The sequence below is a fragment of the Rhinatrema bivittatum genome, chromosome 13 (genome assembly GCF_901001135.1).
Source record: "Rhinatrema bivittatum chromosome 13, aRhiBiv1.1, whole genome shotgun sequence".
Lineage (NCBI taxonomy): Eukaryota > Metazoa > Chordata > Amphibia > Gymnophiona > Rhinatrematidae > Rhinatrema > Rhinatrema bivittatum.
Window position 1 is genome coordinate 22244915 of NC_042627.1, and position 22970 is coordinate 22267884.

The 22970-nt window shown below is 49.5% G+C and overlaps 1 protein-coding gene across 1 annotated transcript in view; it reads left to right on the forward strand.

Annotated features, from left to right (window-relative positions):
- The first annotated feature begins 265 nt into the window (after positions 1-265).
- The window catches only part of GRAMD2A (GRAM domain containing 2A), a 92744-nt gene continuing 70039 nt past the window's right edge, over positions 266-22970 (forward strand). Inside the window, exon 1 of the mRNA XM_029575336.1 lies at positions 266-366. The gene's annotated coding sequence lies outside the window, so the exon portion shown is untranslated. The remainder of the gene's footprint in view (positions 367-22970) is intronic.

Sequence of the window (22970 nt, forward strand, 5' to 3'; positions counted from 1 at the left end):
ACATCTCTGCAAAGGACCCGAGGAATAGTCACATCTCTGGGTCACCAGTGCAAAAGAGGGGGACTGACTGGACCACCAGTATCACCCCCTAAGCAGGGAAATAGGCTACCGGGAAAGAGACCTAGGCTGAATTACTCAAGGGGAAACACCCCCCCCCCCCTAGGAATCTACAAGAGCCTGAAGACAGAACTGTCTCCAGAGAAAAGGAATTTCACTGTTCCTGGTTTGTTTGTTTTTTTGTTTTGTTTTAGAAAAACTTGCTTGACCTAGTGAAGAGAAAACAGAAGACTTCACAAGAAGAAATAAAGAAATATCACTAAGGAGAGGAATCGGAAAGTTTGTCCGTCTGCATCTGCTGGAGCCAGGGTGAGCACTGTCCTCTAGTAGGATACATGTTCAGTTTTTCTCTGGCTCCATCTGCTGGACAGGAGGCTCAACCCACTGTCTGGACTGATCCAGGTATATATACAGGGAATGGGACTTCCTTCTTTCCCTCCAGAGCATCCCCACATTTACTACAGAATACTCACATCTCTATTCATTTCTGCATTCCTTAGTGCCAACCCAGTATTCTTATCATCAGTGATAGACAGCTTGCATCCCTTGAGGAATTCTCTGTCCAGAAATTTACCATTAAATCAACAAAACCCACACAGAAAAAAAACTCACTGCATGTTCGATTGTAGTAAAATATATTCAGACATTAAAGCTCCCATTCTCATCCACACATTCAAGCTTCAATTCTCACCCACACACAAACCCAGGCTCCCATTCTTACCCACACATACACATTCAAGCCCGCGCACAGCTCCCCCCTACAGCAGGAAGATCAGTTGGCCTCTCCTGCTGCTGCCAGCCTCCTGCTATCTTCGGGCTGCGTGTTCCACTGATCTTCCTGCTTCAGGGAGGAGGGAGCAGAAGCTCGGCATAGAATGGCGCACCTGGGCAAGCTGAGCCTGTGTCCTCTTCTTTTCCAAAGTGATGGCGCTTCTTTTCCTGTTCTGGTCTCTGTTCCAAGTGGGTGGGCAATTGCCCACCCAGGCCCACCAGTGGCTATGCCACTGTTTAGCAAAGTATAATAAAGAAAGTGTGGCAATAGCAGTCATTTTAAAGAGTATTTGTATGTGTGCGTATAGCAAAAAAAGTAACTGTGTGCATGTGTGTGTGCATGTGTGAGACTGAGGCACTGGCTGGCAGCATTGTTGCCTTATTGCTTAGCAACTGGTTCTAGAACTGACTGGTTGGCAAAAGACTAAGAGCATTGTTGCCTCATTGCTTAGCAACTGGTTCTAGAACTGACTGGTTGGCAAAAGACTAAGAGCATTGTTGCCTCATTGCTTAGCAACTGGTTCTAGAACTGACTGGTTGGCAAAAGACTAAGAGCAGTGCAACATGTGATTGGACACACGTCCATAACCCCCGATGCACAACCAGCAGACAGCCACCTCTCCTGGGCACCTGCTGCTAAGGAGGCATTGGGGCATGCAATGTCCCCTAGCGCCTCCTTTTTACCACAGCACCCCATTTAAACATTAAATCCAAGCGGGAGAGGTGGATTGGCAAGCATTAAAGGAGCAGGCACTCAGTCATGCTGATATTGCATCGGCCGGAAAGCCAGTAATCTAGACTGATATCTCTTACAAACAGTCTACAAAACCAGCCATTTTTATTGGAAGCTCCTCTTTTTGTTTTTTTTTTTAGCATGGTCCCTTTTTTTTGTTGTGTTTATTGTAAAAGACAGCACTGTGTATTTCAGCACTCCTCCCCTCCAGCAAAGTGATTATTTTTCCAGATCATCTACGTTTTGTCTTCTTACCTTATTCATAACCTGTGTGTTCTGTTTAGCAAGCTCCATGTTCATAGAGTCAGTCAAGCTGGTAAAATGAAATTTATTTGGGTGCTGGTGATATTTTGCTTCACTCAAGATTTCAGAAGCTCTCTTGGACTTTTCCACATCAAGAGAACTAATTTATTTATTTATTTATAACTTTTTTTCTACCGAAGTTCAGGTAACAGAATTACTTATCACTCCGGTTTACATTATAACAAGTAGAAAACAATGACAACATATGTCTTACAATGAACAAGGGAGTGTTATGCTCAGGCTTGTGGACCCTTGGCCGACAAGAGGATGGTGTACCTTTCAGAGGGTCCGTAGGTTCTCTTGTCGGGTGGCGAGGCAGAACAGGAGGCGGGACCAGCTGACCCTTGGCACTGGAGGCTGAGACGAATACGGAGACGATGCAGAGACGAGATGAGGCGCTGAGTCTTCACCACTGGTGGTCTGCGGTCCCCCCGAGAGGAGCCCGTAGGGACCCAACCGCTGGGGCTTAGGTGGACCTAGGGAGGTCAGAGCAATGGTGCAAAGGCCAACTGGAGCTTCGCCCTGGAAGCCCGCGGTCCCCCCAAGAGGAGCCCGTAGGGACCTGGGCCGCTGGAACTTAGGTGGGCCCTTGGAGACGGAGTCCTGGAGGAGTCCAAGGTCGAGTGCCAGAGGGTCGTCGCTCACCAGTCCAAGGTCAGGAACCAGAGAATCACCGTAAGCCAATCCGAAGTCAGGAACCAGAGAATCACCGTAAGCCAATCCGAAGTCAGGAACCAGAAACACCAACACGTAACAGGAGCAAGAAGCAGGAACTCACCGAGGCAAGCAGACTCAAACAACACTCGTAAGAGATGTTGCCAAGTCAAGGAATGAGCAGAGGAAGCCTCCCTATATACTTCCTCTGCTCTGGATCATTGGAAGCAGGTGAGTCTAGTTAAAGGGACCAGGTCCCTTTAAATTCAAATGAGTTGACGGCGGCCATCTTGGATTTCCCCGGTGGAGAAGGAGAGACGCCGCTGAGGGAAGCAGGAGGCTTCCCCTGCAGCGGGCAGCACGGGCCCGAGTCGGAGCCCTCCCCCGGGGCTTTCATGGCCTGAGACTCAGGTAGGGGAATGCGGTCATGGGGCGCCACTGCCGCGGAGCACAACAGTACCCCCCTCTTTAGGGCGTCTCCCTGGAGGTCTGGGTTTAGACGGGTGGTCTCGGTGGAACTGGTCCAATAGATTCCGATCCAGGATGTTAGCCAGAGGCTCCCAGGAATTCTCCTCGGGGCCGAAGCCTTCCCACGCTAACAGGTATTCCCATTTCTTCCTGTGTTTCCTTACATCTAGGACCTCTCGGACTTGATACGTGAGGTCATCTTCAGAGGCAACAGGTTGTGGAGTCGGAGGCGTGCTGGAAGGCCATGATAATACCAGAGGCTTCAGTAGGGAGACGTGGAATGTGTTGTGAATCTTGAGCGAAGGGGGAAGACGAAGTTGATACGAGACTGCTCCCACCTGCCTAATGATGGGAAACGGTCCAATAAATCGCGGGGCCAATCACGATGATGGCAGCTTCAAGCGGATGAACTGCGTGCTCAACCAAACCTTCTGGCCTGGCTTGAGAGGTGGGTACGGTCTTCTGTGCCGGTCAGCATAACTCTTAGCTGCCTGGCCTGCCCTGACCAGGGCGCGTTGTGTGGATATCCACAGCCGATGCAGTTCATCGGCAGAGAGTTGAGCTGTCGGAGATGCGACCGTGATGGGAACCGGCAATGGCGGCCGTGGCTGTTTCCCATACACTATCTGAAAGGGGGAGGCCCCCGTAGCAGCAGAGATATGAGAATTCAGTGCAAATTCGGCCCAGGGTAACAGGCTAGCCCAGTCATCTTGTTTTTCGTTAACATATAACCGAAGAAATTGCTTCAAGGTCTGGTTGGTTCTCTCTGCGAGACCGTTAGTTTGTGGATGGTAGCCGGATGTATAATCTAGCTTGACGTCGAACTTCTGGCAGAGAGCCCTCCAGAATTTGGCCGTAAATTGAGGCCCTCGATCAGACAAGATGCCTTTAGGTGGGCCGTGAAGCCTGAAGACGTGCTGGACGAACAGCCGGGCCAGCGGGGGTGCTGATGGCAATCCTGGCAAAGGTATGAAGTGCGCCATCTTGCTAAAACGATCGACTACCACCCAAATTACCGTGTTGCCATTGGAAGGTGGCAGGTCCACCACGAAGTCCGTCGCCACGTAGCTCCACGGTTCAGAAGGCGCGGGTAATGGTTGAAGTAAGCCTGGGTTGGACCCGAAGATTCTCTTGTGGCGGGCACAGGTCTGGCAGGACTCCACATAGGCCCGGACATCCTTATTTACCTTTGGCCACCAGTAATATCGGCGCAGAGTCTGCAATGTGCGGAATTGCCCTGGGTGGCCGGAGCAGCGGGAATCGTGAGCCCATGCCAGCACTTGTTTCCGTAAGCGTGGCGGAACCAGAGTTTTCCCAGGTGGAATGATGGAGGTAGCCGACAGGAGGATGCGGGATGGCTCAATAATGTACTGAGGTTCCTCAGAACCTTCTGTTGAATCAAATACTCGAGATAGGGCATCAGCCTTGATGTTCTTCCCAGCCGGACGGTACCGGAGAACGAAATTAAAACGGGTGAAGAACAGGGCCCACCGGGCTTGTCGTGGGTTGAGCCGTTGTGCCCGGTGCAAGTATTCTAAGTTCTTATGGTCCGTGAAGACCGTAAACTGGTGCGGAGCCCCTTCCAGCCATGGGCGCCATTCCTCCAAGGCCACCTTGATGGCCAAGAGCTCCTTGTCGCCGATGGCATAATTCCGCTTGGCAGGCGAGAACTGGCGGGAGAGGAAGGCACACGGATGCAGCTTATGGCCCTCGGAGGCAAACCAAAAGGAAGAGCTGGACAGATATCTGGTTGAAGACATCCACAAGATAGGTAAGAAGGGAGAAGTGGTGATCGTTGGTGACTTTAATATGCCAGATGTAGACTGGAAAATCCCATCTGCAGAAACTAAAAATAGTAGAGCGATAGTGGATGCCATGCAAGTATCTTTGTTCAAACAAATGGTATTGGAACCCACGAGAGAAGGAACTATACTCGACTTGGTGCTCACTAATGGAGATAATGTATCCGATGTCCAGGATGTCAGCACCAGTGATCATCAAACGGTATGGTTTAATATCACTAAAAGAATAGGGAAAAGAACCACAAAGACCCGAGTTTTACAGTTCAAAAACACAGACTTTGAGGAAATGGGGAAGTATCTGGAGGAAGAACTAAAAGGATGGGAGAATGAGAGAGATGTGGAGCAGCAGTGGACCAATCTAAAAGGAGCAATCACCAAGGCAACTACTCTATATGTTAGAAATGTAAAGAAAAGCAAAAGAAAATTGAAACCTATCTGGTTCTCAAAGGAGGTAGCTGACAAAATTAAAGCTAAAAGAACAGCATTCAAGAAATATAAAAGATCCCAAAGGGAGGAACACAAAGAAGAATATTTGATTCAACTGAGGGAGACGAAGAAATTAATCAAGTTGGCAAAAAGTCAAGCGGAAGAGAGGATTGCCAAGGAGATCAAAAATGGTGACAAAACATTTTTCAGATACATCAGCGAAAAGAGAAAAGTCCATAGTGGTATTGTGAAATTGAAAGGTGGTAATGATCAATGTGTGGACAGACGAAGAAATGGCAGAAATATTAAACGAATACTTCAGTTCTGTGTTCACTAAAGAAGACCCTGGAGAAGGACCATCTCTACACAACAAGAAACTGGAGGGAAGTGGAATAGATGAAAATCCTTTTACCGTAGAAAATGTATGGGAAGAGCTAAAGAATCTGAAAGTGGACAAAGCCATGGGGCCTGATGGGATTCATCCAAGGATACTGAGGGAGCTCAGAGATGTTCTGGCGGGTCCACTGTGTGACCTGTTCAATAGATCCCTAGAAACGGGAGTGGTACCGAGAGATTGGAGAAAAGTGGTGGTGGTCCCGCTTCACAAGAGTGGGAACAGAGAGGAGGCTGGCAACTACAGACCAGTTAGCCTCACTTCAGTGGTGGGAAAAGTAATGGAGTCACTGCTGAAAGAGAGAATAGTGAAATATCTACAGTCCGGAGAATTGACGGACCAGAGGCAACATGGATTCACCAGGGGAAGATCCTGTCAGACAAATCTGATTGACTTTTTTGACTGGGTAACCAAGGAATTGGATCAAGGAAGAGCGCTCGATGTCATCTACTTGGATTTCAGCAAAGCTTTTGATACGGTTCCGCACAGGAGACTGGTGAATAAAACAAGAAGCTTAGGAGTGAGTGCCGAAGTGGTGACCTGGATTGCAAATTGGTTGACGGACAGAAGACAATGTGTGATGGTAAATGGTACTTTCTCTGAAGAGAGAGCGGTTTTAAGTGGTGTACCGCAAGGATTGGTGTTGGGACCGGTCCTGTTCAATATCTTTATGAGCGACATTGCGGACGGGATAGAAGGTAAGGTTTGTCTTTTTGCGGATGACACTAAGATCTGCAACAGAGTGGACACGCCGGAAGGAGTGGAGAGGATGAGATGGGATTTAAAGAAACTGGAAGAGTGGTCGAAGATATGGCAGCTGAGATTCAATGCCAAGAAGTGCAAAGTCATGCATATGGGGAGTGGAAATCCGAATGAACTGTATTTGATGGGGGGGGGGGGGGGAAGGCTGATGTGCACAGAGCAGGAGAGGGACCTTGGGGTGATAGGGTCTAATGATATGAAGTCTACGAAACAATGTGACAAGGCGATAGCAAAAGCCAGAAGAATGCTGGGCTGCATAGAGAGAGGAATATCGAGTAAGAAAAGGGAAGTGATTATCCCCTTGTACAGGTCCTTGGTGAGGCCTCACCTGGAGTACTGTGTTCAGTTCTGGAGACCGTATCTACAAAGAGACAAAGACAAGATGGAAGCGGTACAGAGAAGGGCGATCAGGAAGGTGGAGGATCTTCATCGGATGACGTACGAGGAGAGATTGAAGAATCTAAATATGTACACCCTGGAGGAAAGGAGGAGCAGGGGTGATATTTATTTATTTATTTATTTATTTATTTATTTATTTAAAGTCTCTTATATACCGATAGCCGTTCGCACATCGCATCGGTTCACAAAGAACAAAAACTTTTGGGCAGCGCCCTTACATATAACCGATAACCATACAGATAACAGAGGGAGTAGGCAATGCAAATTAATAGATCAATAAATAGTGAAAACTATAAATATAAACATACATAACAACTATATACAAAGCATCAGTAGACATAAAAGCGAAAGGCATAAATCGTTGATCATAAGGCATTCTTAGTCGTAGAGCATACTTAATCATAGGTCGCTGAATCATTTAGAGAGAGGTTTTATGAATTGGGCGGTGTCAAGGGGTAGGCTTGCTGGAAAAGCCAGGTTTTCAATTTTTTCTTGAATTTGGGAGTGTAAGACTCCATGCGTATGTCATGGGGCAAGGACTTCCATACAGTGGGGCCGGCGAGAGAGAAGGCTCTGCTTATGGTGGAGGAGAGTTTGAAAGCTTTGATGGGTTGGGTGCGTAGGGTTCCTTGCAGGGCAGGGCGGGTGGGTCTGTTGGAGGTACGTGGGAGGATGGGGGGGGGTTGATCCCATTGAGGTTGTAGTTTAACAGACTTTTGTGGATGAGGGAGAGTACTTTATAAAGTATTCTTGAGCGTATTGGGAGCCAGTGTAATTCGATAAGGGTGGGGGTAATATGGTCTCTTTTTTTAGAATTTGACAGTATCCGAGCGGCGGCGTTTTGTAATAGCTGTAACGGCTTGATGTGTGTTGTGGGGATGCCTAGGAGGAGTGCATTACAGTAGTCTATTTTCGACAATATAATAGACTGGAGCACTGTACGGAAATCCGAGAAATGTAGGAGGGGGTCTGAGTTTTTTTATCATTTGCAGTTTAAAATAGCATTCCTTTATGATAGATTTGATGAATGGTTTAAAAGTAAGATGATTATCAATAAGGACACCTAAATTGCGAATGTGCGTGGGGAAAATAGTGGATGAGTATGTATGGGGGATGGCTGGGAGCGGTTGCTTATTGGAGATGATTATTAGTTCGGTTTTGTTGGGATTTAGAGCAAGGTGCATATCAGTGAGAAGTTGGTTGATGATATGATTCAGACTTTCAGATACTTGAAAAACTTTAATGATCCAAAAACAACAACAAACCTTTTCCGTAGGAAAAAAATCAGCAGAACCAGAGGTCACGAGCTGAGGCTCCGGGGAGGAAGACTAAGAACCAATGTCAGGAAGTATTTCTTCACGGAAAGGGTGGTGGATGCCTGGAATGCCCTTCCGGAGGAAGTGGTGAAGTCTAAAACTGTGAAGGACTTCAAAGGGGCGTGGGATAAACACTGTGGATCCATCAAGTCTAGTGTGTTACGCTCCTGCCCGCAAGAAGCGTGGGCAGGCTCTTACCTTCTCACAAACAGCCAGACGGGCTGCTGACGCTGCTGCTTGCTTTTTCCCTGAATCAGCTGGGGCTGTCCCCGCAGCTGTTCCCATGTGGCCGGCTTCTCTGTTCCTGCCTTCCCCCGATGTGCTGCTGCGATCCCGGGCCCTTCAGTCAGCAGGCCGTCTCTGCTGGTGCCTGCTACAGCCCGGGTCCTTGCCTGGCTGGGAAGCCGTCCCTGCCAGTGCCTGCAGCCTGCTACAGCTCTCTACTCTGCCTGCAGTCTTACCTCTCCTCCTGGGGCTGTCTTCACGGCATGGAGCCGTTCCTGCAGTCAGCCCTTCTCCTGCTTCAGTCCTTGCAGCTCTCTGTTCTCTCTGCCGGTGTCTGCAGCCAGCCTTACCTCTCTCTGCTTCTTCCTGCTTCTGTCCTTGCAGCTGGGAGCTGCTCCACTGACTTGCCTTCACCCAGCTCCAGCCCAGGGCTGCTCCACTGCTTCCTTGGGTCCTCCACGTGGCTGAGGACGCCACCAGCTTCCAGCTCTTCTCTCCAGCTCCCTAGGGCGCGGGCGCGCGTCTCTCTGCTCCTCTTCAAGGACCAGCCAGGTGTGGCCCCCTGCTGACCCCTCCCTGGGCGTTGTCCACCTCAGCCCTACTAAAGGGCTCAGCTTTCAGTCTGTCTTGGCCTTCGCAAGGAGTTGGTCACTCCTGAGATCCTTCGCTCCAGGAAGTCGTCCGTGTTCCAGCACTTCTGCAAGGTCCTGTGTTTCTTGTACCCTGTCGGAGCTCCTCGTCCAGTCCTGATGTCTGCCTGCTGTTCCAGTCCCAAGGTCTGTCTCTTCGTCCAGTACTTGTGTTCCAGTCCTGATGTTCCTGCTGTTCCAGATGTCCATGTTCCAGCCCTGAGGTGTGTCTCCTGTTCCAATATCCGTGTTCCAGTCCTGTTGTTCCTGCTGTTCCAGATGTCCTTGTTCCAGCACTGAGGTCTGTCTTAATCCTTGTTCCTGATGCTTTAACTTGCCTTGATGCTGCCAGGAGTGCAGCGTATCCTTGCCTTGATGCTGCCAGGAGTGCAGCGTATCCTTGCCTTGATGCTGCCAGGAGTGCAGCAACCTGCTCTTCCCTGTGCTCTCCCGCTCACAGGGTGGTCCGCGACTCAGTCCCACGGGTGGTCTGAGTAGGGCGCCCTGAGGGACAGTGCCCATGTCTTCCTTCAGCCCTCGTTCCTGACTCCACCTCTGTGCATCCAGTACCTCGTCCTGAGTCCACGTCTGTGCCTGTCCACGTCTTTGCATCCTGCACCTCGTTCCTGAAGTCCACGTCTATGCCTGAGTCTATGTCGTTCCTGAGTCTCGTCTGAATCCATGTTCCAGTCTTCGCTGCCCTGGCCTCCATCCGGCCTGCCGCTTCGTGCTGTACCCTGCAGCAGGTCCGAAAGGGCTAGGAACGGTCGGAGGACTGTTCACAAGACCAACATTGCGTTGTTGGGTCTTCCGAAGCGTGCAGGTCCGGAGGAGGGCCTGTCTTCTATGTCACTCCAGCCCTGCTCCCGTCCAGCCCATACTCGGGCATGCCAGACCTCCCGCGGCACCTCTTCAGAGCCCTCTGGGGTCGAGCCGTGGCCCAAGGACACGCATCTCCCAGGAGTGGGATTGCTCTCCTAGCGCCCCATAACATAGGGGGCATAAATCGAGAGGAGGCAGCAAACACTGCACGGAGTGGCAGTAGCCACTGAGGCATTCACGGAGCGGGATGCCAGTGGCCAGTAGTTGGTGTTCCACCTTCAGGCAGCAAAACACTGCACGGAGCGGCAGTAGCCACAGTGGCATTCACGGAGCGGAATGCCAGTGGCCAGTGGTTGGTGTTCCACCTTCACGGAGCGGAAGGATGGAGGGCTGCCATCTCAAAAAAAAAAACAAAACAAACAAACAAGCAAACAAAACAGGGGTGGGTAAGCGGCAGGGGTGTGGCCTGCTGGTTGCGGCAGTTGCTACCCCTGATTGAGTTGGATGTTCACTAGGATGGCGCTGCTCTCTGCATTGGTGGAGGGGTGGAAGGGAATTGGGGCCGGAAGGTGCTGGAAGCCAATAGAGATGGGTGGGAGGGAGAAAAAGGGGGGGGGGGGGAATGGATAAACTGCGTAGCTTGCTGGGCAGACTGGATGGGCCGTTGGTCTTCTTCTTCCGTCACTTCTATGTTTCTATGTTTAAATTCAATCTTCAGCCGCGCGCGCATCTCCTAGCAGGCTGAGGGGGAGGAGTCGGCCCGGCCGAGAAAACCATGCAGCGGCAGCAGCCGTGAAGAAGGTAAAGAAGAAGGTTGCCTGCCACAGCAGGAGGCTCAGATACTCCCGATACTTCGGGTGAGTTATTGACGCTGTGGCCGCCGGCCCAACCCTGGTCGCAGACCACCAAGGCTGGCAGCCATGACACCCGGCCTTGGACCGCCACGGCCGGCGGTCCTAACAGGTTTGAAGTCACACAACATCAGGCTTGCTGACAACCTTCATAGGCTAAAACTATAAGTGGCATTTGCGTTCCACATTTGGTAATTGAAATCTTCCATTATTACTGCACTGCCAAATTGACTAGCTTCCCTAATTTCTCTTAGCATTTCATCATCTGTCTGACCATTTTGTCCAGGTGGACGGTAGTATACTCCTATCACTATACTCTTACCCAACACACATGGTATTTCTACCCATATATATTCTACTGAGCATTTAAGTCTCTTCTATGCTTTTTATCCTGTTGGACTCTATACCCTCCCAGACATAAAGTGCCACACCCCTACCAAGTTGATCTTCCCTATCACCCTATCATTGCGATATAATTTATACCCTGATATAGCACTGTCCCATTGGTTATACTTCTTCCACCAGGTCTCGGTGATGCCAATTATGTCAATCTCATCATTTACTGCTATACACTCTAACTCTCCCATCTTATTTCTTAGGCTTCTGGCATTGGCATACAGACATTTCAAAGTGTGTCTTTGTTTGTATTAACAACCTGTTTTTCAAGGATAATTTGGAAAACTTTAGCTCAGGTGATTTTTTACATATAGACACATGGACTATGTTTACTTTTAATGGAACCTCTCTGTTGGGATGCCCTAACTCTCCTGTTTCATTAGTATCCTTCAAGGATACATTCCTCCGAACCATGCACTGCTGAGCGAATGTCGGCTTTTTCCCTTGTTCTAGTTTACAAGCTGCTCTGTCTCCTTTTTAAAAGTTAGTGCCACCCTGGTTAAGGTGGAGCCCATCCTTTCAGAAAAGTCTCTCCCTTCCCCAAAAGTTTCCCCAGTTCCTTACAAAACTGAATCCCTCTTCCCTGCACAATCGTCTCATCCACGCATTGAAACTCTGGAGCTCTGCCTGCCTCTGGGGACCTGCACGTGGAACAGCAAGCATTACAGAGAATGCCACCCTGGAGGTTATGGATTTCAGCTTTCTACCTTAAAATCCTAAATTTCGCTTCCAGAACCTCTCTCCCACATTTTCCTATGTCATTGGTACCCACATGTACCACAACAGCCGACTCCTTCCCAGCACTCTCTATAATCCTATCTAGGTGATGTGTGAGGTCTGCCACCTTCGCACCAGGCAGGCAAGTTACCAGGCGGTCCTCACCAGCCACCCTGCTGTCTATATTTCTAATAATTGAATCACCAGCTATGATGGCCAGCCTAACTCTTCCCTCCTGGGCAGTTTATTCCCCGCATTTATTTTTGCTGGAGAGAGAGCTAATTTACCTTAGTAATCTCTGAGTGGAAACCGAAGCCTGGCTTCCCTGGTTCAGGGCCTATTGCTCTGACTACTAGGCTACGACTCCACTGTGAGCCCTTAGACTAAGGCGCGGCTCAGGGAGGAGCCCCAAGAAACAATGTCAGAGGTAACAGTGTTCAAGTATGGGCTGGAGCTGGAAAAAAGCTGGACCAGGACCGAGACGTGGAACATTGAGGACTGGAACTAGGCAGGCTCAGAGCTCCTCTGGACCTGCACGCACAGGTCAGACCCAGCAACGCAATGCTGGTCTCAAGAGTAGACCTCCGGCCACTCGGTAGCCCTTCTGGGCCCACCGCTTGGGAAAAACGAGTGCATGAGGCCAGATGGAGGCTGAAGGCAGGAACAAGACGAGACATGGAACTCAGGAACTTGGAAGACTCAGACGAGGACTCGAGGAACTTGGAAGACTCAGACGAGGATTCAAGGAATTTGGAAGACTTAAACGAGGATTCAGGATTCAGGCACTGGTACAGGGTGAGTACTGCATCGCAGCACGCCCTACACAGCAGCCCATGACTGGTCGCGGACCACGCCGGAAGCGAAGCGGACTCTAGACAAGAAGATGAAAACTTGGAACTGGAAACATGATGAAGATTCAGGAGAGGCCTGCACCGAGGCTTTTTCCCTTATGTCCGTGTAACAGTATCACAGACTAAGGAAGTCCAAATTTATCAGTTATCATCCAAATCCAATTCTACTTATTCCCCTACAGTCAAAGGCCGATGCGCATGTAAACTTCAAGCTATGAGCATGGCCGGGACGTATGCATGCTGTGTGGAATTTCAAACGCCCGCGTCCACGCACGTGTCTCCTGGTATTCATAGAAGAAAGGGTTTCCACAAGAGGGGAGTGGATGGGCCGGGACAGTGCTGAAGCACTTGCCAGGAGCCGACTGTACCCTTCATCCTGCCTGACCTGCGCCTTCAGCATTCCATGTTCTGTGTTCTGTGTTTGTCTTGTTTGGACCTTGACCACTTCTGCCTTGTCTTCTGCTTCAGTATTCTTCTCGCTACAGTTACTCCCCAAGAAGTACCAGCTCGTCCTTGGATCCTCGCTTGCCCTCAACGGTATGGACTACCGCATTCTTCTTAAGCTGTTGACAAGAGGCTTGAGGGGGGGCTTTGAGGAGGGGGTACTGTTGCAATCCTGCCCGCGAGGAGCGTGGGCAGGCTCTTACCTTCTCGCAGCCAGTCGGGCTGTTGACGCTGCTGCTTCTCTCTCCCTGAATCAGCTGGGGCCGTCCCCGCAGCTGTTGCCATGCGGCCGGCTCCTCTGTGCTGTTTCTGCCTTTCCCCGACGTGCTGCTGCGATCCCGGGACCTTCAGCCAGCAGGGAGGCCGTCCCTGCTGGTGCCTGCTTCAGCCCGGGTCCATGCCTGGCAGGGAAGCCGTCCCTGCCAGTGCCTGCAGCCTGCTACAGCTCCCTGCTTTCCCTTCAGCCAGCTTACCTCACTTTTGCCTTCCTGCTTCAGTCTTCATGGCTGGAAGCCGCTCCAGCAGCCTGCCACCACTCCAGCTTCAGGGCAGGGCTGCTCCGCCGCCTGTCTGGCTTCCATGGGCCTTCCACGTAGCTGAGGACACCACCAGCTTCCAGCTCTCTTCTCTCCAGCTCCCTAGGGCGCGGGCGCGCGCCTCTCTGCTCCTCTTCAAGGGCCAGCCAGGTGTGGCCCCTACTGACCCCTCCCTGGGCGTTGTCCACCTCAGCTCTACTAAAGAGCTCAGCGTTCAGTCTGTCTTTGCCTTCGCTAGGAGTTGGTCACTCCTGAGACCCTTCGCTCCAGGAAGTCGTCCGTGTTCCAGCACTTCTGCAAGGTCCTCTGTTTCATGTTCTCTGCCGGAGCTCCTCGTCCAGTCCTGATGTCTGCTTTCTGTTCCAGTCCTGACGTCCACCTGCTGTTCCAGTCCCAAGGTCTGTCTCTTGATCCAGTTCCCGTGTTCCAGTCCTGATGTTACCTGCTGTTCCAGATGTCCATGTTCCAGCTCTGAGGTGTGTCTCCCTGATCCAGTATCTGTGTTCCAGTCCTGATGTTACCTGCTGTTCCAGATGTCCTTGTTCCAGCCCTGAGGTCTGTCTTAGTCCTTGTTCCTGACCCTGATGCTTTAACCTGCCTTAGGCTGCCAGTGTGCAGCAAACCTTGTCTTTGGCTGCCAGGAGTGCAGCACCAGCTTTCGGCTGCCAGGAGTGCAGCAACTTGCCTCGACTGCCAGGAGTGCAGTAAACCTCCGCTTCTTCTTCCCTGCGCTCTCCCGCTCTCAGCGTGGTCTGCGACCAGCCTTCCAGGGCTGTGTAGGGTGCGCATGGGACAGGGTGGTCCGCGACTCAGTCCCGCGGGTGGCCTGAGTAGGGCACCCTGAGGGTCAGTGCCCATGTCTACCTTCAGCCCTCGTTCCTGCATCCACCTCTGTGCATCCTGTACCTCGTCCTGAGTCCACGTCTGTTTCTGAGTACACCTCTATGCATCCTGCACCTCGTCCTGAGTCCACGTCTATGCATCCTGCACCTCGTCCTGAGTCCACGTCTGTGCCTGAGTCTACGTCGTTCCTGAGTCTCGTCTGAAAACCACGTTCCAGTCTTCGCTGCCCTGGCCTCCATCCGGCCTGCCGCTTCGTGCCGTACCCTGTGGCAGGTCCGAAAGGGCTGGGAACGGTCGGAGGACTGTTCACAAGACCAACATTGCGTTGTTGGGTCTTCCGAAGCGTGCAGGTCTGGAGGAGGACCTGTCTTCCAGTCATCACTCCAGCCCTGCTCCCGTCCAGCCCATGCTCGGGTATGCCACGCCTCCCACGGCACCCCCTCTGGGGTCGAGCCGTGGCCCAAGGACACACATCTCTCAGGAAGTGGGATCGCTCTCCTAGCGCTCTACAACAATCTCAGGTTTCTGTTAGGGACGTGTACATGGAGAGCTGTATTCAGCCAATCAGCTTTTTCATTGCGTATTAACTTATGTATTGTACAAAGGGTTTTATACTGTATTCTTTGCTTGATGGGTAACCAGTGTAATTCCATTAGGGTTTCCATGATGTGGTCTCTCTTACTTTTACCAGTCAGAATTCTGGCGGCCGTGTTCTGCATTATTTGGAGTGGTCTAATTCTTGAGTATGGTAGCCCAAGTAGGAGAGCATTGCAGTAATCAGTGCTTGCGAAAATAAGAGCTTGTAACACTGAACGGAAGTTATTTGTTGTAAGTAGAGGTTTTAGTCTTCTGAGAGTCATGAGTTTGACGTATCCTTCCCTTACTTTTAATGATATGTGTTGTTTTAGGTTAAGTTCTGGGTCTATTATTACCCCGAGGTTTCTCACTTTCTCAGTTAGTTGAATTTTTTGGTTGTTTTTGAGTGTGATTGGGTTTTGGATGATTTCAATGTTTTTTGCGTTCCAAGAGTAGGAATTCTGTTTTCTCTATGTTAATCACTAGTTCCATCTGATTTAGTAATTGTTCGATGATATCCAGGTAATATTAGCTATGTTCAGAGTCTTTTCAATTGTATCATCAATGGGTAAGATTATTTGGATATCATCAACGTAAATGTAGTGTGAGATGCTTAGACCAGCTAGAAGGTGACAAAGTGGTAGTAGGTATATGTTGAATAGGGTGGCCGATAAAGCTGATCCCTGTGGGACTCCAGTTTGAAGTTTTATTTTATTTGACATTACATCTTTTATCTGCACTTGGTAGTATCTGTTGTCTACGTATGATTGAAACCATTTGATTGTTTTATTACTTAAGCCTATTTCTTCTAATCTATTTAGTAGGATGTTGTGATTTACGGTATCAAATGCTGCCAATAGGACAAGCATCATTAAGATGTATCGCTTCCCGCTGTCAAAGCCTCTCATGATGTTATCTGTTAGGGCAAGCAGTAGCGTTTCAGTACTGTAGTTTTTGCGAAAGCCATGTTGTGATGGGTATAGGATATTGTTATTCTCTAAATGTTCGGCAAGCTGTTTTTGTATGGCTTTTTCTATTAGTTTTGCAATTAGTGTTAGGTTTGATACTGGCCTATAATTGTTCAGAATGTTTGGATCACTGTTTTTTTTTCTTTAAAATCGGTTTTACAATTGCCCCTTTTAGTGAGTCTGGCATATTTCTTTCTGTCAGGGATAGATTGATAATCTTTGTTAGTGTTGGGGATACTGTGTTGGCTATTTTTTTTATGTCTATGGTTGGTATAGTGTCAACTGCATGTAGGGCGGGGTTAATTCTTTTTAGCATGGTTTCAACTTCTAGTTCTGAAATCTCATTGAATTCTGACCATTGATTAACATCTCGTTTTTGCATTTTAATGATTTGTTTGGTTGTCTTAGGTTCATAATTTTTTCATTGAAGAAAGTGGCTATTTCATTACATCTATTTTCTGATAAGCTTTGGGGAGTATCCGATTTATCATTGATGAGATTATTTACAATGCTGAATAGTGTTTTATTTATTTATTTAATAGCTTTTTTATACCGACATTAAAATACACATCATATCGGTTTACATCATAACGAAAGGTTGAAATTACATTGAACGGGGAGGGGGGAAACATGTGAACAATAAACAACAGAATAGGGGCTATGAGGAGGAGCCAGAAATCAAGTGAGGTGAAAAAAAAAAGGGGGGGAGGAGAGGGATATGAACATATTTACAAAAATTGAAAATGATAATACATAACATATTTGCGAATTTTTCTATTTTAGTACTGTAATATTGTTTTTTTATGTTAAGTATGGTTTGTTTATAGTAGGCCAGATGTTTTCTATATTTAGTTAGGTTTTCATGTTTAATGTTTTGTAAGTCAGCATGATTTCCTCAGCCACCACCTAGAAGATTCTCCTGCCCTTCTATTTCATGAAGCAATATTGTTTGACAAAAGACCAGCAGCAGAAATTTCAACCAAGTGATTTGATAGTCTCCCTTTATCCTATCAAATTATTGGAAAGGCTCCTGCATACTATGTTTAATGTAATGTACTTCCATGGTACTGGAGCAGTGCTTAAAAGCAGAATACGATTTGCAAGGGATATGTCAACCTATAAGAGTGGTAGAACATGACTAGTGAAAACATGTTTAGCAAAACTTACATTCCTCAGCTGACCCATTCCAAAGAAATGTCCTGGCTCTCTAGTAGTTTCGTCCCAGCCAATTAATTGGCGCCTCTCTGAATTAAAGATTTCTTTGTATTTCACCTGAAGAAGAAAAGGAAACGTGCCGCTAGAATGAAACGTTCCTCGTTAAATGTAACTTTGTTTCTTTGGTTTTTTTCTTTGATTAGGAAAAAAAAAAAAAGTTGTTCCTTCCGTTGTTTCAGTTATCTACCCCTGTTCGATGTAAACCGATCTGATATGGTATTTAACCATGAAGGTCGGTATAGAAAAATGTGAAATAAATAAATAAATAGATGATGCCAAGAAATTACATAATTATTATCAACAAAAATATCACACAGATAAAAGGCACCAGATAAGTTTTGCTTCGGGCAATACCGGAAGGGCGGAATACAAACCCACAACACAAATAAATAAATAAATAAATAGAAGTGATCGGCACTTTATATGAGCGATTTTCAAACTGCCAGCACTGCTGCAAAGTCCACTGGTACCTCCCCCCCTCCTGCTGTCTTTGCACCAGTATCCAAAGGCCAAATGCAGCTGCACCTCGATTTGGAGAACTGCCTATAGGAAAAAGAACTTGCCGAGATTTGCACCTCCTTTTCCTGAGGATAATTTTTACAACTAAAACTAAGTGCCTAGTTGTGAAAAACCAAAACCATGGGTGCAGTTTTCTCCCCTGAGCTAACCCCAGCTCAGGAATGCCCACACTACGATGTGAGCAGAGATAAGCGTCTCTGGGAACTATGCCGGCACTTTTATTGGCACACAGGGTGGGCGACTGATGTGGCAGTATTTTTCTGCTAATTGTCTAATATATCCATATATGTATAGCTATTATCCCTACCTATTGTTATACTTTGTTTGTGACTTGTAGTCGATTGTTACTTGTAAGGGCCCTGCCCAAAAGTTATTTGTTTTATGTAAACCGATACGATGTGCGAACGGCTATCGGTATAGAAGAGACTTTAAATAAATAAATAAATAAATACTTAATGTCCTCCTAGTAAGTACATGCCTGGGTCATGTTCAACGTGAGGTTTGGTACACAGTGTGTTCACATTTCAAAGCCTTTATTAATTGAAATGGAGCAGCTAAAAGAATCTGAGACTGGAAAGGAAAAATTCTAGACCAGGTTATCCTACGCAAGGTGAAGCATAACTGGCATATATCCCTCATAAAGAATAAAAGTGAGGGGAGGGAAGTGATGTCAGCTTCAACAAATGGCCACTTAGAACCGAAGCTCCAAAGGGCTAAAGTAAATTATACAATAGGTAATCTCTCAACCCCGGGGTCTTCCCGACCATGCAAAAATTGTCTTGGGATTGGGGGCTGGCAGCCATGACCTCCCGACAGCGAACTGTAGACCTGGCCGAATTCTCTTATAGTAGCAATGCCGCACAAACTAAATCGGCGGCTGACGTGGAGAAAGATGAGGCCGAGCAGGAGGCGCACGAGTCGGCAGGGACAACATGGGGTGCCGAAGCGGAAGCGAGATCTACCCGCACAGAATTTGTGGCCTGGTTCGCGGACATTAAAAAGGAAATAATTGCCGCAATTAAAAATGAGATTCAAGATGCAATCGGAGATCTGAGGAAAGAGTTGGGGGACCTGGGAGATAGGGTCCAAGAGCTGGAACAGACGGCCGAGGAGCAGGCCTCTTCAGTGACGCAGCAAACAAAGGATATCCAGGCTCTTAAACACACCACTGAGGAGATCACCTCCAAGTTAGAAGACTTGGAAAACCGAAATAGATGGCAGAACATCAGGATAAGAGGGGTGCCAGAGTGTTGAGAAGGGGCTGTTTATTGTGGCCATGGGCCTCAGCCCGACCCCAGATGGATCCAGTACCAAACCGAGGGTTGACGGAGTGTTCCACCATGGCTGCCGGTCTTACCCTTCGCCCGGCCTGCAAGCTCCCAAGGCCAACGACAGGATGATGTTGGAATGTGAATGTTCCTCCGACCATTCCGAGCCCTTTTGGACCTGCCGCTTAGATCGGCATGGAGCAACAGGCCTGGCCTGAGGATGAGGGCAGACGGACCTTGACACGAAGACATGACAGACTTGGGTTTATGCAACGGCATCACAGACAAAGACCTGAGTTGATGCAATGGCATCACAGACTAGACAAGGAACTAGGCAAAGCTGGGAGGATAGACTTTGGCACTGTCTCTCAGGGCACCCTACTCAGCCCACCTTCATGGGCGGACCCAATGGGCTGGTCGCGGACCACCCTGTCCCACTGCACGCCCTACACAGCCTGAGGAGGCTAGTCACGGACCACGCTGAGAACGGGACAAGTGCAGGAAAGGATCCAGTCGAAGCAGAACTCCAACGATGGAGCCGATGTCGTCCAAAGCTCCACCAATGGCTGGCAGGACATGAAGCTCAGGAGCGCAGGGACCGGAGTCCACTGCCGGCATCTCCAAAGATGAAGCAGCGTCACCGGGATATCACGGCCGGCAGTACGGAAGGCTTAAGAGCACAGGGACACATGAGCAGGACACCAAGGAACATGGAACATTAGGAAGCAGCAGATCTATGACGAGACATCAGGACACCTGGACGAGGACCTCAGGCAACAAAGACATGGCATGACGAGAAGACGAGACGAAATGAGGAGCTCCACAAGAAGACAGAAGACCTAACTGAGCTCTGGCAGGCAGGAGCCTCCAGAGTGAAGTAACTCTGATGCAAGGCGAAGACGTACTGTGACTACAGCCCTTTTATAGGGCTAGGCAGGAAATCCATCCTTAGGTGGGATCAGCCACACCTCCTGTGACTGGCCCTTTAAATTCTGTGAAGAGGCACGGCCGCACGCCTAGAGGAAGCAGGAAACAGGAAGCAGGGCTGTGGAGGACCCTGGACAGCGGCCTGCACAGCGTTGACGATGCAGGGCTGGCCTGGGAAGCAGGCCCTGAAAACGGCAGCGGCTCCAGCCGCTGCAGGAGGCCCCGGGCGCGGCTCCTGCCGCTACTCGAGCCTGGGGATGCGGCCTCCAGGCCGCAAAGGTGACAAGGAAATTGGGGACGGTTCCGGCCGCGAAGAGGATGCGAAATGTCCGTGGCTCCCACCGCTGTGAAGCTGAGCACCAAGGGCGGCCTCCAGGCCGCGTGGTGAACTCAACTCCGCTGCTCCAGCCATGCAGGCAGGCCCGACGGCGGCATCCATGAAGCAGAAGAACAAAAGGCAACATGGGGAGAGTGCCTGCTCGCGGGGGGATGCGTGGGCAGGAGTTTCATAACACAGAGGAAGAAGGTGATACAAATTATGTTAGGTTGGTACAGGACATCTGTCGTGCCATTTTGATCACTGAGGGTACCTCAGCACCTGAAAAAAATATAAAGATTGACCGGGCTCATTGCTCCTTGGACAAACCTATTAACAATCTGCCCAGGGATATAATTGCATGTCTGCATCACTACCCTGTAAAAGAGGCGATTATGAATAAAGCCTGGACCCTGGGGAACATTACGTGGAAAGGAGCCAAAATTCAAATCTTTAGTGATCCCTCTACCATCACATTACAGAGGAGGAAAGCAAGAAGTTCGTTACTGACGCCCTGAGAGCGAGCAACATTAGATATAAGTGGCTATATCCATTCGGCATCGCATTTACCATCAGCGGCCACTCCTGCATTGCTCGGTCAGCAGAAGCGGCGGAAGAATTTCTCCGGCAGGAATGAATTGAAGTCCAAAGCCCTCAGGAACTCTGAGAAACTCCTCACGCAAAGACACCACCCGATGTCAGAGGACTGGCAAAGGCGGCAAGTGGTTATGAAGAATCTCCGGAGGCAGTGCCATGCAGCATGACCCCCCCCCCCCCCCATCCTGAGGTCAATGGTGGTCTACTGCATTAGTTATTTTCACACGGACGTCCTTGGGGCCTGCTTCATCCCTTGCCAGTACCAGATGAGCCCTGGACCCACATTGCAACAGACTTTGTGGTGGACTTACCACTTTCTAGAGGTAACAATATCATCTGGGTTACAGTGGATCGATTCTCGAAGATGGCTCACTTCGTGTTATGGCTGGGATAGTGGACCCTTGGGCCAGCCGTGCAGAGTGAAGAGGTAACTTGAAGACTCCGCAGAGATGAGATGTCTGGGAGGCGGCACGGAGCCGGGAGATCAAACAGGGGCTTCACCACTGGACCCGGGCCGCTGGGACTTAGGAAGGGTCTCTCAGAGCAGAAGGACAGCAGTATGGAGGACAATCCGAGATCAGGGCTGGCAGAAGACAAGGATAATCAGTAGACGAACCAGAATCAGGAACCAGGAAATCAGTCCGAGGGTAAGGCAAGGCTGGGATTGGAACAGAGACAGGTCTAGGAGCAGAGGCTGGATCAGGAGATGAGGCTGGATCAGGAGATGAGGCTGGATCAGGAGCGGAAGCTGGATCAGGAGCAGAAGCCGGATCAGGAACTGCAACTAGACGACTCCAGGAGTGAACCTCGTTGCAAGGCGATCTTCTGAAGCAGGGCTTAGGTTTAAATACCCTGCCGGCATCTGACATCACTCTGGAGGCTGGCCGAGGTTTCTTGCGCCTGCAGCTTTAAAAGCTGCCTCTTCACGCATGCATGCATACGCGGTGGGCGGGACCATGCCAGGGAACTCGATGGCGTCTGCCTCGTGGAGTTGCCGCAGTGGGGAAAGACCCATGAAGGCCCAGAACAGCACCTGAGGGACCAGCAGACCGTCGGGGCTGTCACACCGTCGGAACCGGCAGACCGTCGCGGCCGGCGGTGGAGGTAAGAGCCCGGTCGCGGGAGCCGCGACCAGGATCGCAACAGTACCCCCTGTCTTACACCCCCTCTTCAGAGGACCGGGCTTCCCAGGGTGATCTCAGTGGAACTGAAGAAGTGATTTGTCCAGGATATTACGAGCAGGTTCCCAGGTATTGTCCTCATGACCGCATCCCTCCCAAGAGAGAGGATACTCCCATCTACGATGATAGAAGCAGACATCTAATATTTCTGGAACCTGATAGCCCGTGTCAGTCGTAGGGGTGTCTCCAAGGAATCAGGTGGATTGTGAAGAAACTTGGAGAGAATCACTGGTTTGAGGAGGGAAACATGGAATACATTGTGAATCTTGAGTGTAGAAGGAAATCATAGCGGTAAGATATTGCACCCACTCTTTCTGCTACCCTGAAGAGTCCGAAGCACTTAGATGCCAGGCGTCTGGAAGGTAGGCAAAGATGAATATTTTTGGTGCTTAGCCATACCTTGGTTCCTGGAAGGAAGACTGCAGCTGGTCGGCGATGGCGATCGGCAAATCGCTTTGCTGTTGCCGCTGTGTGCTGAAGTTTCCTCTGGATCATGTTTCAGAGATCGTGAAGTTGCTGAGCTGTCATTTGGGTGGCCGGTGAAGGAACTGTTACCGGTAGTGGCAAGGGTATCTTGGGTTGTTTCCCATTTACCAGCAGAAATGGAGACTACCCCGTGGCACAGTGTTATAGGAGAACTCAGCCCATGGTAATAGGGACGCCCAATTATTTTGAATTTTGTTGGTGACGGTTCGTAAGAAGGTCTTCAGGGCGCGGTTAGTGTGTTCGGCCTGTCCATTGCTCTGTGGGTGAAATGCTGAGGTGAGATCGAAATTAACCCCAAACATCTTGCGGTGAATTGTGGACCCCTATCTGAGACTATATGTAAGGGTAGGCCATGGGCTCGAAAGATGTGTTGCAAGAAGAGCTGAGCCAGTCCCAGAGCTGAAGGTAGTTTAGGCAGAGCAATAAAGTGAGCCATCTTTGAAAATCGGTCCACCTTTACCCAAATGACCATCTTCCTTTTGGAAATGGGCAAATCTACTATGAAGTCCCTGGAGAGG